Here is a 15,132-nt window from a genome sequence, read left to right as displayed (position 1 = left end):
TCTATGATCTAGATACTGAATACATGGCCTCAATATTGCCGTAGAAGGGAGTGCATGTATTTAGGAATGCACGTTAAACACTGATCTCAATATCTATGTAGTTAGTAACTAAGAGTCATTAAAAACAGTAGTCATAATGAGGAACAAGGTCCCCTCATATATAAACAATAGTTTGCCTGGAAGACACTGATGTTCATACATCGAATTTCACAGACCTATTCTACAACATCACAGAGTCTGTAGACATAGAGAAGGGGAGTCATAACATGTATAACTGTATACCACACTACATTTTTCTGGGGTCTCTGATGACATCTCCTGGGTACCTAGCACCACCTAACAACATTAGCTAATGTCTCGGACAAACTTGGTACCACACATACTGCCTACATTAAGTAATATACAACAGATGGACAATGATGCAAATGAGACATATTATCTTTCAAAACATATGACATATACGGTTTGATAGTAACAAAACCTTGCTCTTGATAGAAATTCAGATTGGAGCTGACAGCAAAGAATTTTTTCAAATGGCTGTAGCTCAAAGCTGACAGCATAGAATTTTTCCAAATGGCTGTATCTCAAATCAGGACATTCATTTCATTGAATTACCCCATACAACCGAATGTACGGTAAAAATCTACGCGACAAGGCTCGTTCTGAATTATACTTCCAGCACAGGACCGTGCATAAATGAAGTATTAACAACAAACTGCCTCAAAGCAGATCGAGTCATTATCTTTACACACATACAAAGAGAAAAAGGTATGTTTTCGTGCTAGTTCGACAAAACAAACAACAGCACAGAGCTTGTCACGTGTTTTGGCTTTTTCATGTCACGTGACCAGATGTGAGTTAAATAGTTACAGCGCGGTACGCAAACGCGCTACATATTATGGAATCGCTGTCGGGAGAATCTACAACAAGAGGCTTTACAAGTAAGTGCCAAAACGCAATAGCGTGATGTTCACATTTTTGAATTATGCTATGAGCCTAAAGGCTCGCTTTGACTGCGCCAATCTTTCAGGCACATTATTTAAAAGGAAAGAAGTTTAGACACTTCAAGGGGGCATCAATGATAGATTACACAATACTGTCAGCCCACAACTAAGAGTGGCTGCCAGATAATTACAGAAGCGTTTGGTCAAGACAATTTTTTCAGTCTTTTGAGGACACATTTTTAAAATATATACACAAAAACAAAGGGCAAAAGTTTAAATGATGCCTTCAGTTGCACCATTTATCTCCATTCAACTGTATTGTCACCAAGCATTCTGACTAATTCCCCCTCTTTTTTGGATGACACTGATTATTGAAAATTAGTAACCCTGCGAGTGCGTAGCAGAATGCTCAAGCATTCTGATTGGCTCTCGCCAGGTCCCTACCCGGCCGGGAATCCCTCTGTCGGGATTCCACGGCCTTCGTCCCCGGTGGGGGGTGTGGCAGCCCTTCAACCAATGAGGAGGCTCGAAGTGGGGCCATCCCCGCTCCGCGCCTCCACACGGCTGGAGGCTTCCCTCGTCCCCCGCCGGGGACGCAGGTACTTTTTTTTTTCCCGTTCCACATGCACTTAAATTCTTTTTATCCTTTTTCGGGAGCGGACGCGGTGGGAACACTTGCTTCACTCGGGTCCTTACCTATGGGCCCCGGGGCATTACCTGGGACGGTAATGCCCCCGACGCTCAGGTTCTATTGCTTAATAAGAGCGCTCAGGGGTGACGCTCCCACCCGGTTTATGACATCGCCCGGTGCATTGAGACAACATAAGCTCAAATGACATGCGAGCCGATCGGTAAAGTCACAGCCAAAGAACAAACAAACACGTAAGTTGCATAGTAGTGCTCTCTTTAACAAATGATTTGCTCACAAGAAATAAGATCATCAATAATTGGTAATAAAGGACAATTAAAAAACTCCCACTTCTTTATTCGTAGGAAAAAGATACTGGATGCCACAAATTTAACTCGCCAGTATATAAGCTCAGAAGTGCCAAGCCACATTATATGGACAGCAGGTTAGTGATGTGGTCGATTCTAAAATAATATGAGTCATCACCTTCAGAATAGCTGTTCAGCATGGCATTTCTTTTTATTAAAAATACTTTATGTATCTTTTTTAGATCACTAATTCTACCACTGGGGAATAAAATTCACCTTCTTGAATAAATTACTTGTGTCCTGAAGATGGCCCAATAATTAAGTTGAAGTGACAACCAAAGAGAGGGTGTAGTACATGTTGTAAGGGCCGAAACATATGGCGACTGTAAAAGGGAATTTAATATGTCTTTCCCGATCTCTTGTACATAACTCACCAAAGGTTATGTTTGAAGAAAAACAAATTCAGTTACCTCAAAATGTAAAATCTATGTTGTATGCAAGTGGTGAATGATTATTGATCATTGGTTTATTTGTTTTTTATAATGGTTTTATGATGAATAAATAAAGCAAATATTTTTGTAATCAAAGCTGTGTGATATATAGAAATGCCGAAATTGATCTAGGAGGTCCATCTACCCAATGACAAAGTAGATCCAGATCATTTAACCTGTTGTGCAGAAGGGACTGTGTAGAGAGGGGTAGTCAATCTGTTTTTTGTTTGCTGACTATATCATAACCCTCTCCAATATACAGATTTGACCCCCTTTTAACAAAAATAGGGGAGCACCCCATTTTATATCTCAGTCCTGAAGTGATGCAGCTGGGTGACGTATTGTGGTGGTGTGTCTTCTTCTGCTCTGTAAACCAACCAGCCAGAGTTTTTCCTGCAACAGCAGTTCTCCACCAAAGTTGGCATAACCTCAAAACGATGACAGGTACACCAGGTGGAAAAGTCTTCCATGCGAGTGAGATCAGACTCTGGTGAATGTGATCATCACGACTTTCATCTGATTTTCCCTCTTTCGGCTTTCCTCATCTGAATATTCGGGCTCATACAGATCGGGCTAAATTCTTGCCATATTACCTGAATATTGAAGAAGTATGAAATCAACAGTGAGAAAAATAGAAACATATTTTGTTTGTATACAGTAATGAAATTAGACACAATTCAAAAGAAAAATAAGAGAAGAAACAGTCATGTTACAAAAACCCATAGTGCAAGACAAGAATAATAAGCAAACATTTTGCAAACAATACACCAGGTAAATATAGAATTGTAGAATGGTTTGGTAAAGACATTTGGACATAATATAGAAAATGTTTTAAAACAATGTGATTACTTAGTTAATTCACTTTAGGTAGTGTAAGTACCTGTTCGTAGTATGTCATACTTGGAAGATAGCTGAACAGACAATAATTAGTCAGGGAGGTTCGGAATTAAATAGACTGACATGAAGGAAAAAGAAACTTCAATGTTGTCTGATCAGAAAGGTTTTGTTTATACTTGTCGAGGAAAGAGGCGTCTTGATGATTCCATGGAGACACGTCAATAGATTGCCCACAGAGGACATTGACAGGAGACATGTGTCTGTGTTGTGAAAAGGGGCGTAAGCATCTAGCAATGTCAGCTTGTGGGACCAGTGATTTGAATTACTGCTGCAAAGGCACTTGAACTTAAGGCGTTAGATCAACGGCTATGTTTAGCACAAGATGGCGATAACTTACCCATCAGTTTCGCATATGTCTAAATGTGAGAAAAGGTAAAATTTATTGGACATTTTTTTATGATCGATTGATGTATGCTAAAAAACACATGTCCCATCGATTGGGCCAATACAATTTCTGAGCGAACTTCCCCTTTAAACTCAACACCGACCATTGTCCCATCACACACATCCTTGAGGGAGGCAAAATGTGTGTTAACATTCTGGGGTATAATTTACTCTTTCTTGCTAACTTGTAACCTGGAAAATCAAAACTCAATTTTCAAAATTACAGACGCAACTAAAACATTCACCCTGCCAACAAACGTACCCCAATGTTCTTTCAATTTTCTTTCTGACTTTTCGCATACCAAAGTCGACATTTGTGGATGTTGGGGAATTAGTTTTCCCTGCTGTGTCAGGGGTTGGTGGGGGGTTTTGACGTCATCAATAACCCTAAAAATGAACATATGTCTCTTTTCATCAACAGAAGGCTACACCTTTGTACACCACAATGAAGCCTCTCTAAGATTGCAGAATCAAGAGTTTTAGGAACTCTTGGTTTTACCAGAATCATTTTGCAATGGACCTTTCAGGGATCTTACAGACATCAGAAGGGAGTTAATCTTGTCCAATCACAAACTAGACTTACTCCTTGTGAACCACACTGAACAGTTCCAAAATCTTTATTTGAAGCAGTCAGGAGCAGCTCCTGTGGACTGTTAAAACGTTTTGCCTCTCTTGACGGTTGGGATTATTTCTATGCATCATTCAGGTGCCATGATTCAAGTTTGTGTGTTGTCAGGAGGCATCCGACGTTCCATTTCAGAAGTAGGAAGTTGCCCTACTGTTTTCAGTGGTAGGTGTACAACATTTACATGTTACAGAACACCCTGTGCTGAGCCTATGAAACAACCATGACGAAAATCAGCACTTTCCTTCATACTTGTCAATACTTTGAAGCGTGATATCTTGCTTCTATAAATGTTCCATTTCCATACATGTTGATGTCCTGGGGGAAAAAAACAGCTTTCTTCTTTTTTGGGGGGAACATCTGAATTTTGGGAAAAACAGAAACAATACACTACTTATTTTCTTTTTCTTTTTTGGATTTCTTTGAGTTTAAAGATTTTATTGGATGAAATTAGGTGTACAATGCAGATAATACACAAACATCAAGGGGCCGATTCATAGAATTCAGCGCACAAGTGGCGCACGCGGCTGGCGCACAGTGTGCGCGTGCGAATCCCTGCGCCAGCCGCGTGCGCTAAAATCCATTTCCGCGCACAGCGTATTCATGGATTCCAGCCACCAAAACCAGCCGTGGCGCACAGTTGCGCAGCGACCCTGCAGCAGCGCCAGTTACGCCTCCAAGAACGCCTCTCGCGCAGGGAAAAGCCATCAAAATCCCCAACCCAGCGCAAAGGGCAGCAGCAAACGCAGAGCTGGGAGCGTGTATTCCAGGGGTGTGCGGGTGTTTCCATACGCGGCTGGGCTGGGTACGTGTATTTCAGGGGTGCGCGAGAAAGTCTACACGCGATTGGCCTGGGTACGTGGATTTCAGGGGTGCGCGAGAAAGTCTACACGCGATTGGCCTGGGTACGTGGATTTCAGGGGTGCGCGAGAAAGACTACACGCGATTGGCCTGGGTACGTGGATTTCAGGGGTGCGCGAGAAAGTCTACACACGATTGGCCTGGGTACGTGGATTTCAGGGGTGCGCGAGAAAGACTACACGCGATTGGCCTGGGTACGTGGATTTCAGGGGTGCGCGAGAAAGTCTACACGCGATTGGCCTGGGTACGTGGATTTCAGGGGTGCGCGAGAAAGTCTACACGCGATAGGCCTGGGTACGTGGATTTCAGGGGTGCGCGAGAAAAACTACACGCGATTGGCCTGGGTACCTGGATTTCAGGGGTGCGCGAGAAAGTCTACACACGATTGGCCTGGGTACGTGGATTTCAGGGGTGCGCGAGAAAGACTACACGCGATTGGCCTGGGTACGTGGATTTCAGGGGTGCGCGAGAAAGTCTACAGGCGATTGGCCTGGGTACGTGGATTTCAGGGGTGCGCGAGAAAGTCTACACGCGATTGGCCTGGGTACGTGGATTTCAGGGGTGCGCGAGAAAGTCTACACGCGATTGGCCTGGGTACGTGGATTTCAGGGGTGCGCGAGAAAGTCTACACGTGATTGGCCTGGGTACGTGGATTTCAGGGGTGCGCGAGAAAGACTACACGCGATTGGCCTGGGTACGTGGATTTCAGGGGTGCGCGAGAAAGTCTACACACGATTGGCCTGGGTACTTGGATTTCAGGGGTGCGCGAGAAAGACTACACGCGATTGGCCTGGGTACGTGGATTTCAGGGGTGCGCGAGAAAGTCTACACGCGATTGGCCTGGGTACGTGGATTTCAGGGGTGCGCGAGAAAGTCTACACGCGATAGGCCTGGGTACGTGGATTTCAGGGGTGCGCGAGAAAAACTACACGCGATTGGCCTGGGTACATGGATTTCAGGGGTGCGCGAGAAAGTCTACACACGATTGGCCTGGGTACGTGGATTTCAGGGGTGCGCGAGAAAGACTACACGCGATTGGCCTGGGTACGTGGATCTCAGGGGTGCGCGAGAAAGTCTACACGCGATTGGCCTGGGTACGTGGATTTCAGGGGTGCGCGAGAAAGTCTACACGCGATTGGCCTGGGTACGTGGATTTCAGGGGTGCGCGATAAAGTCTACACGCGATTGGCCTGGGTACGTGGATTTCAGGGGTGCGCGGGTGGTGGGTGTGCGGGAAGTTCAAGACGTGAATTGGCAGTGTGGGTCCTCCCAGGTCTCCCCTCTACCCCCTCCACGACCTCTGCAGGCATCCCACACCACAGGGGACTACCCTGCACCCCATGTCATGTCCCACAGGCAGCCCATCCACCATGGCCATGCCCCCCAGCCAAGCCACATGTCCCCTTGCACCCCCACCCCCCAGCACTGTGGGGCACCTGCCAGCAGGCCCCCACCCATGTCTCCCAGGACCCCCACCCCCCAGCCACCAGGGGCACCCTCCACCAGGCCCCCACCCATGTCTCCCAGCACCCCCACCCACCAGCCACCAGGGGCAGCCTCCACCAGGCCCCCACCCATGTCTCCCAGCACCCCCACCCCCCAGCCACCAGGGGCAGCCTCCACCAGGCCCCCACCCATGTCCGACTCATGTCTCCCAGCACCCCCACCCCCCAGCCACCAGGGGCAGCCTCCACCAGGCCCCCACCCATGTCTCCCAGCACCCCCACCCCCCAGCCACCAGGGGCAGCCTCCACCACGCCCCCACCCATGTCCGACTCATGTCTCCCAGCACCCCCACCCCCCCAGCCACCAGGGGCAGCCTCCACCAGGCCCCCACCCATGTCTCCCAGCACCCCCACCCCCCAGCCACCAGGGGCACCCTCCACCAGGCCCCCACCCATGTCTCCCAGCACCCCCACCCCCCAGCCACCAGGGGCACCCTCCACCAGGCCCCCACCCATGTCTCCCAGCACCCCCACCCACCAGCCACCAGGGGCAGCCTCCACCAGGCCCCCACCCATGTCTCCCAGCACCCCCACCCCCCAGCAGTGCAGGGGCAGCCTCCACCAGGCCCCCACCCATGTCTCCCAGCACCCCCACCCCCCAGCCACCAGGGGCAGCCTCCACCAGGCCCCCACCCATGTCTCCCACCACCCCCACCCACCAGCCACCAGGGGCAGCCTCCACCAGGCCCCCACCCATGTCTCCCAGCACCCCCACCCCCCAGCCACCAGGGGCAGCCTCCACCAGGCCCCCACCCATGTCCGACTCATGTCTCCCAGCACCCCCACCCCCCCAGCCACCAGGGGCACCCTCCACCAGGCCCCCACCCATGTCCGACTCATGTCTCCCAGCACCCCCACCCCCCCAGCCACCAGGGGCAGCCTCCACCAGGCCCCCACCCATGTCTCCCAGCACCCCCACCCCCCAGCCACCAGGGGCAGCCTCCACCAGGCCCCCACCCATGTCCGACTCATGTCTCCCAGCACCCCCACCCCCCAGCCACCAGGGGCAGCCTCCACCAGGCCCCCACCCATGTCTCCCAGCACCCCCACCCCCCAGCCACCAGGGGCAGCCTCCACCAGGCCCCCACCCATGTCCGACTCATGTCTCCCAGCACCCCCACCCCCCAGCCACCAGGGGCACCCTCCACCAGGCCCCCACCCATGTCCAGGAACAGAGACTTCCATGCTGTCATGTGTGCAATCTGCACAGGGCTCCCCATGTCACATTCAAACACATGCAACAACCATGCGGTTCACACATTACAGGTCGCACATGCATTACCATGATGTCCCTGCACACATACATGCGTACATGGCCTATGTCACACATGCAGGCAAGTATCAGACAACCAGCACACTGCAACATGCCCTGTCTCACACAGCAATGCTTGGCCACTTACCGCTCAACTCCAGACGGGTCTCCCTCTCAAGGACCTGGCTGTGGAGCGCTGGGTGTGCGCGTTCCAGGACCCTCAACTGGATGGAACTCATGCGGCCCCGGCCCCCCTCCACAAGGCGCCGGGCCTTCATGAGGGTCCTGGACCTCAAGTCCTCCCAGCGCTTCTTGACCTTCTGGATGGTGCGGGTTGCCACCCCCTCCGCGTCCTCTCCCGTCCTTCCCTGTTGGCGCGGGACGATCCGAAGAGGGCATCATACTGCCCCAGGTCATGCTCCACCAGGACACCAACTTCGGTGGCAGTGAAGCTGGTGCCCCTCTGCCCCTCTGGCCGGGGGTTGCCACTGGTGTCAGATGTGGATGTGCTCGACATGGCAACCCCAGGGGCAGGAGTGGGTGACCAACTGGGTCCTGGGGCTGGGCTGTGGAGCGATGTCATTTGAGTCGGGACTCTTCTGTACCAGCAGGGGTGGACACAGCAACTGGAGCCCTGCAGATGGCTGATGTGCAGGCACCAAATGGCAGGGCACGGTGGCAGCAGGCAGGCAGGCAGGCAGCAGCAGATGGCATGTGGGAGGCTGCTTGGGGCACTGGGGGCCAGTGAATTGGCCTTCTGGGCAGGAGCGTGGTCTTCCGTGTGTTTTCGCGTGGCCAGCTTCATACGGAGTGAATAGGCACGTGAAAAATCTGCACGCTGCGTGTAATGCGCGTAAGCGCGCGTGAAAAACTGCACGTCCGCGTGTAATAGGAGGAAAGGGTCCATGCATAAGCGTGCGCGCGTGAAAAACTGCACGTCCGCGTGTAATGCGCGTAATCAAACGTGAAAAAGTGCACGTCCGCATGTGACGTGACGCGCGCGTGCGTTTCCCTCAGCACGGGTTAAAGGTGAGCGGGCCCAGCTGTTCGCTGTACGTGCCTTTCGTGGAGACCGACGTGTGTTGCTGCTTCCAGTCGTTTCGCGCGCCATCTACTTCACAGCTCTCAAGGACGTATCTCTTCTTTTGGCGGGGGTATTGGCTAGGCGTGTTTTTCTGCATCGCGCTAGTCAGACGGTGAGTCGCAAACGCTCCTTTTCCCACTGCGGGTGCCCCTGTGTATCGCACCCATTTTCGATGTCATCGTAGCCTGCGTGTCCCACGCGTACGCGTTATACGTGTTACTGGGTGCCACCGCGTACTGCGGGAGGTTTAATCCACGCACGTAGGCTGCAGGGTTGCGTGCACGGTTTTACTGCAGTTTTGGGGTGCCTGAGCGTTGCGTGACCCGTCAACACATCACCGGGGTCACATACAGCCTTGCAGGTGCAGGGGGGCTGTTAACATCTTGCTTCCCACCCCCTTCACCCCAATTGCCCAGGTCAATTGTGCTGTACACCTCCCATTGGCACCACTCCATCTGTGCCAGCACTATTACATCTGTGCCATGGTAGGGAGGCTACCAAAGGTGAGGGGCGCCTCAGCTGGGCGTCCTCCTCGTGGCGGGCGTGGTCGGGGACGTGGCCGTGGTGACCAGGGAGTAGGGGGACTCCAGGGTGTCCAGGGCAGCCACAGAGGGGGAAGAGGCAGGGGTGCGCCACTTGAGCACAATGTTGTGCCATGTGTTGGTGCAGCCATGCCACCACCCCCTGTGGTTCAGGGGGATGCAGCTCCTGCATCTGGCACTGGCACCCGTATGACCCGGCAGTCCGTTTCATCGACTGCCACGGGCCCAAGGGTAGCGGTAGCTGCAGGTGCAGTTGTGGACACCGCCACCCAGGCTCAGGGTCTGCCAGCGCAGGCTGCGTTGGCACTTGAAGAGCCCTTGGTAGATCTCCAACAGGCCAGGGGGGAAACCATTGGGGCAGGCCGGGCTGCTCAGACCAAGACACGTGTCCCTGGGGCAGTCATGTCATCTGCTGCCCCGAACAGCCGGGTGTTGGCAAGTGCAGGGGCAGATGCACCCAACAGCACCCCGGTTGTGAGTCTGCCAACCAGGACCGTTGCGGTCAATGACCCTGCCACAGCTGATGTTGCTGCGCAGGGTCCATTAGTGGGCACCCAGCTGCCACTGACACAAGTCAGGCCTTTGGTCATCCCTCCACCTGCCACTCCCTCGGCTCAATCCACCCAACCCACTGGCCATACTGGTCAGGGCGGCATTAGCCAGCCAGGGTCTGCGCCACAGTCCAAGAGGAGGAAGGTTGCATCTGCAGCACAGGCTGGGACCCCACACACAGCCACGACCTCCTGCACGTCGAGGAAGAAGCCTTTCTGTAAGCAGGAACTGGACTTCCTCGTGGACTACGTGCGGGGACACAGCCGTGACATGCTAGTGGGTGCCAATAGTCAGACTACGGCTGCCCAACGTGACACCCACTGGAAGCATGTGGCGGAACATGTCAGTTCATTCGGCCATGAGGTGCGCACGGCGCAGGAGTGCAAAAAGCGCTGGAATGACATCAAGCGCAGCACTAAGGCCAAGCGTGCCTCAAATTACAACTTGACTCTGGTGACTGGCGGTGGGCCTGCACCAGAGGAGGAAGAACTCACTCCGCATGAGGCTCTCGTTGCGGAGTTCATACCACCAGAATTGGTCGAAGGTGTGGGAGAGATGCTGGACTTTGATGCCCAGTCCAGTGAGTGTTGATGCGTAGTTGTTGAGGACGTGTGTGTTTCACTTGTGGGATGTGTTGTGCATGATTGCTGCTACATGTGACCTGTACATGGTTCTGATGTGTAAGTAATGCAATGCCACCGTCATGCGTGTCTCCTCTGCCTGCATGCGGGACTCCATGTGGCCATGCTCCCTTGCCCCTCCTCCGCCACTCTGCACCCCAGTTCCACCTTTGCACTGGTCTGCTACATTCTTGCCAATGTGTAGTTTCATGTTCATGTGTCCTGTGTAGATGCTAACATCCAGCTTAGAAACTGCCAGACATATGCCGTGTGGTACAGCCTTAGTACTCGATGCAGGGCATCCCACTTGTACTGTGCATGGGTCAGATGTCCCGCAGGGACATGAGTGCCCCTTCATGCTCCATGTGCATTGCACACATGCCCCTATGTGTCCTTGACTGGATGATCACTGTAATATGAGTCCTTGGTTACATACATTGCCTGCCATATCATCGGCCTCCCCATGTCAACTGTGGCTCAGTCCTGCGTTGCACACATGTTTAGGCTCTGACAATCTGTGTGGCTCACAGGCCTCAGCCTGTTCAATGGCCAATGACTCTGTCCAACTCTTGTCGTGTCTTCTTCACACATGGCCGGCCTCCGGATCTTCCATCATGTGTCCTGCCCACTGTCCCAGCATCATTTGCAGTGTTGTAATTGAAATCACATTAAGCTGTTGATGCCAGTCAACACTGCTTGTCAATACACAGGTGTATGGTCAGCCTTTTGATACCATGCTAGGCATCCCTGCTTTGGTACTGGGGTGGAGGGGTGCTTGCCTTCTAGACATGGTACACATTGAATACACAATGCACATGATGTCTGATTTTGACATTGCACTGCCTTCACATTTCCTGGCACACACCATGGAGTGCTTGTACATGTAGGTAGTGAGTGGCGTACACATTTTCTGCACTGCTTAGACCCACTTCCATGCAAACTGCCACCTTTCAACAGGTCTGATCACAGAAGCTATTCTAAGTAGACCCAGCATGCATGCAAGGTCATATGTTGTGTGTCACATGTCTGCCAGATGCCTTTGCTGTCGGTGTGTGTGTGTGTGTTGTGTGCTTCTGACATGTGTACTGACCTTTTCCTCTCTATTTTTCAGGTGATGACGCAATGGATGCAGAGGATGGTGTTGTCATGCCAGACACAGGGTTGGTAAGACCACATCAACCCGGCACTAGTGGGGGTCGTGGGGTGGTAGGCCACGAAAACCCCCAAGTGCTGCAGTCCATCCTGTCTCTGGCTGCCTATGAGTCCAGCCTTGATGACGACTCTGACGTCCATGTTGAGTTGGATGACCATCAAGTCCATGTGTCAGAGGTGAGTGATTCTGATGTGGACACTCCTCTGTCTGCGACCCCTGCACTGAGGGATCAGACAGTCTTGGTTCCTCCGCCCGTGGTGGATCGGGACGCAGGGTCACCCTCCACACCAGTCACTGATGTGCCTGGGACATCACATAGACGGGGGCATGTAGTCGTGCAGCCGCAGGCGGTGCCAACACAGCGAGGACCCCCGGTCCTTGGGTCCCGCAGGGGTCAAGCCCGGCAACGCGGTCGCCGCGCGCAACCGCTGTATACTGAGTGGGAGCAAGACATGACTGCCAATTCAGAACGGCAGGGGGCAGCAATGGAGAACATCGCTGACAGCATGGAGCGTGTGGCCCGATCTGTGCTCCCCCCTGCTAGGCAGGTGCTTCTCCAGCAGCAGGCGGCACGGTCCACGGCCCGCTCACTCAGGCTGGGCATGGCGGCCTCAGACAGGGCACGCCAGGCTGAAATGTCGTCTCTGCGTCAAGCAATTGCTGCTCACGCAGAGGCGCACATGGATGCCCTGAGGGAGGAGTATGCCTCCCTCAGATCCACTCTGGGTGTCCTTATGATGTCCCAGAGGCAGCAGGCAGAGGAGAGGTTTGCACAGCTTGAGCGCACCATCTCGGCTGAGCTACAGGCTTGCCGGGAGGTGCAGCGGTTGTCCAGCCAGGCCTTGCAGGAGGAACTCAGTGTTACACGTGCTACCTTGCAAGAGGAAGCACGTGTATCACGTGAGGTCCTGCATGCAGACCTATGTAACATCGCCACACAGAACCAGGCTCACCTGTCCGGCAGACTTGCTGCCGACGAGGGGCAAGCTGCGGCTAGGCGTGGCCAGGCTACTGTGCCACGTCCTCCTTATCAGGATGAGCCAGACTCGGACGACCATCTATCTCCCACATAGGTCGTGCTGTGCAGGCGTTGAGCCCATGGAGGTATTTTTTTTTGGCTCAGCATCATCGCATGTGGATGTTGAGCAGCACCCTGTACCTCCCCCCTCCTGGGTGCCTCCCCTCCCCCCCGGGTCGTATGTGGCCATTTTTGATTTTTCTTTTAGTTTAGTTAGTTAAGTTTCTGTTTGATAGTTAGTTTAAATAGGTAATGTAGGTTTTCCATAGTTAGTGTAATTAGTTAATAGTTGAGTTAGTTTAAAATTTGTAGTCTATTGTGCTTACATGTGACAGTGCGGTGCCTTGTGGTTTTTGAAGGCATCCACTGTCTGTTCCAGCTGGGCCCTTCATGGTTGTCTTGTGTATGTGTTTGCTGCTTGGGTTCCTTGACTCACATATGCCACTCCTGCCTCCCTTATCCATGGGCTCGCAAGGATGGTTCGGTGTAACAGAATTTTACACAAGGGCTTTGGACTGTCATATCTGTGGCATGTCTGGTGCTTTTTGACTTGTGTTGACACCCCTAGTGGGGATGATTTAGGTGTAATTGTCCACTGTTCAGCTTTTGCTAGATGGGGCGTGTCATGATTAATGTGGACATTGATTGCTATGCATTGTGTATTATGTTTCATATCTTTCCTGTACACGTGCTTGTTGCAAATCATGCTGTAGATAGTGTTCCACATTTTGGAGGTGAAAGACGGACTGATGGTGTGATTTGTGATGTGACTCTCTGACATGGTCAAGTAATGAGATGCATGATGAGACACACACAGATCACTTTGATGCATTAATCATGTGTTTCATGCACTTTCTGCAGGGGGATGAGGCACCAGAGCACCTTTGCCAGCAGACATGGCCCATTGGACAACGTAATTCCTGACCCGTTTGTTGGTGCCCACATGCACATGTGTGCACATGCAGAGCCACAGTGATTGCAGACCCACATCCTAGAACTGCTGACATGTTCCAAGGAACTCCAGGCAAGGTGAGCATCACAGGGGGGCCACTAGACAGCAAAGCTTGCACCAGGCGAGTTGCACGTGCAGGCTTAGTCACAGCACTGAGGGTGAGCTTAGACAAATATTGGTGTTGAAGCACACAATGCAGCTCAGATGTGTTTGTGGACTGATGGCTGTTGATAGTAGGGTTGTCTGGGACACATGCGGGGGCAGTGGCACATACCCTGCGGTACACCAAGGTTCATTGAGGCACTTGTATCAACCATGTAGCCTTCCAAGACATGGAAAGGGGCAGCTCACAGGGACATACAGCAAGGGACATACTCGGGTGCAGTGCATGTCTATTCCACGTACTTCATGATAAATGCACTGGCAACTTTGTTTTGGTCATGGTGGTACGCAACTTGCTCTGTAGTCATGGCTTGCCATATGGGTCTGTCTGCTTACCCAGGGAACATTGCATGTTGTGTGAATTGTGACACATTGGTGTTCCATTTGCCACGCACCCACCAGCGGCTGACTTACTGCATTAACTGTGAATGACCCGTCACAGGGGTGATGTTATATATGGGTACGAAGCATGGAGCACAGATTGTCTGTTTGTAGAGTTGTATGTTGTTATGGGGCATGTTTTGTGTTGTGTTTTTGTGTAATTGGCACATACAGGTTGCTGACTGTGTCTCTCTTTGCAGCATTGCAGTGCTCCTGTAACCAGACCTGAGAGTGCGCAGGCAGGAGGCCAGCACTCAAAACCAGAGCTAAGTGTCTTGTTGTATTTTCTTACAAACTGCCCTGCATAGGCTTGCTGGGGAGTGTACTGATGCATGGATGTATGTGTGGTCCTATTTGGTATGTTTTTTACCCTAATCACCCGTGATCCTATGCAATTTCGAAACCTGTACCCTCTACCCGGTGTTCCTGCTTCCCATGCCTATCCAAGCAATGTTCCCTGACCCTCTTTCCCCACTGGGGTTGCGGATGCCTGTGTAAGCCCCGAACTTGCAGGCGCCAAAACCCTAGAGGGGGTGGTTGGTTCGTACCACTCCTGAGCCTGGACTACAGAAGGCCATGACAATGATGTCCAAGTTTGTTTGGATTGTGCATGTGTTCATGCAGGTTGTACATTTTCGTGCATTCCCTGGTTTCATGTGTCATTCCTACTCCCCTCACCTGCCACGCATTCCAGTCATCCAGTGTGTCTACACCTGTCCCGACTGCATATCCCTGAACCTCTTTCCCCACCAGGATCTCAGGGGCCTGTGTGA

Source organism: Ambystoma mexicanum, chromosome 2q, assembly GCF_040938575.1.
Source record: "Ambystoma mexicanum isolate Mex_15411 chromosome 2q, UKY_AmexF1_1, whole genome shotgun sequence".
Classification (NCBI taxonomy): Eukaryota; Metazoa; Chordata; class Amphibia; order Caudata; family Ambystomatidae; genus Ambystoma; species Ambystoma mexicanum.
Note: the sequence above shows the minus strand (reverse complement) of the source record.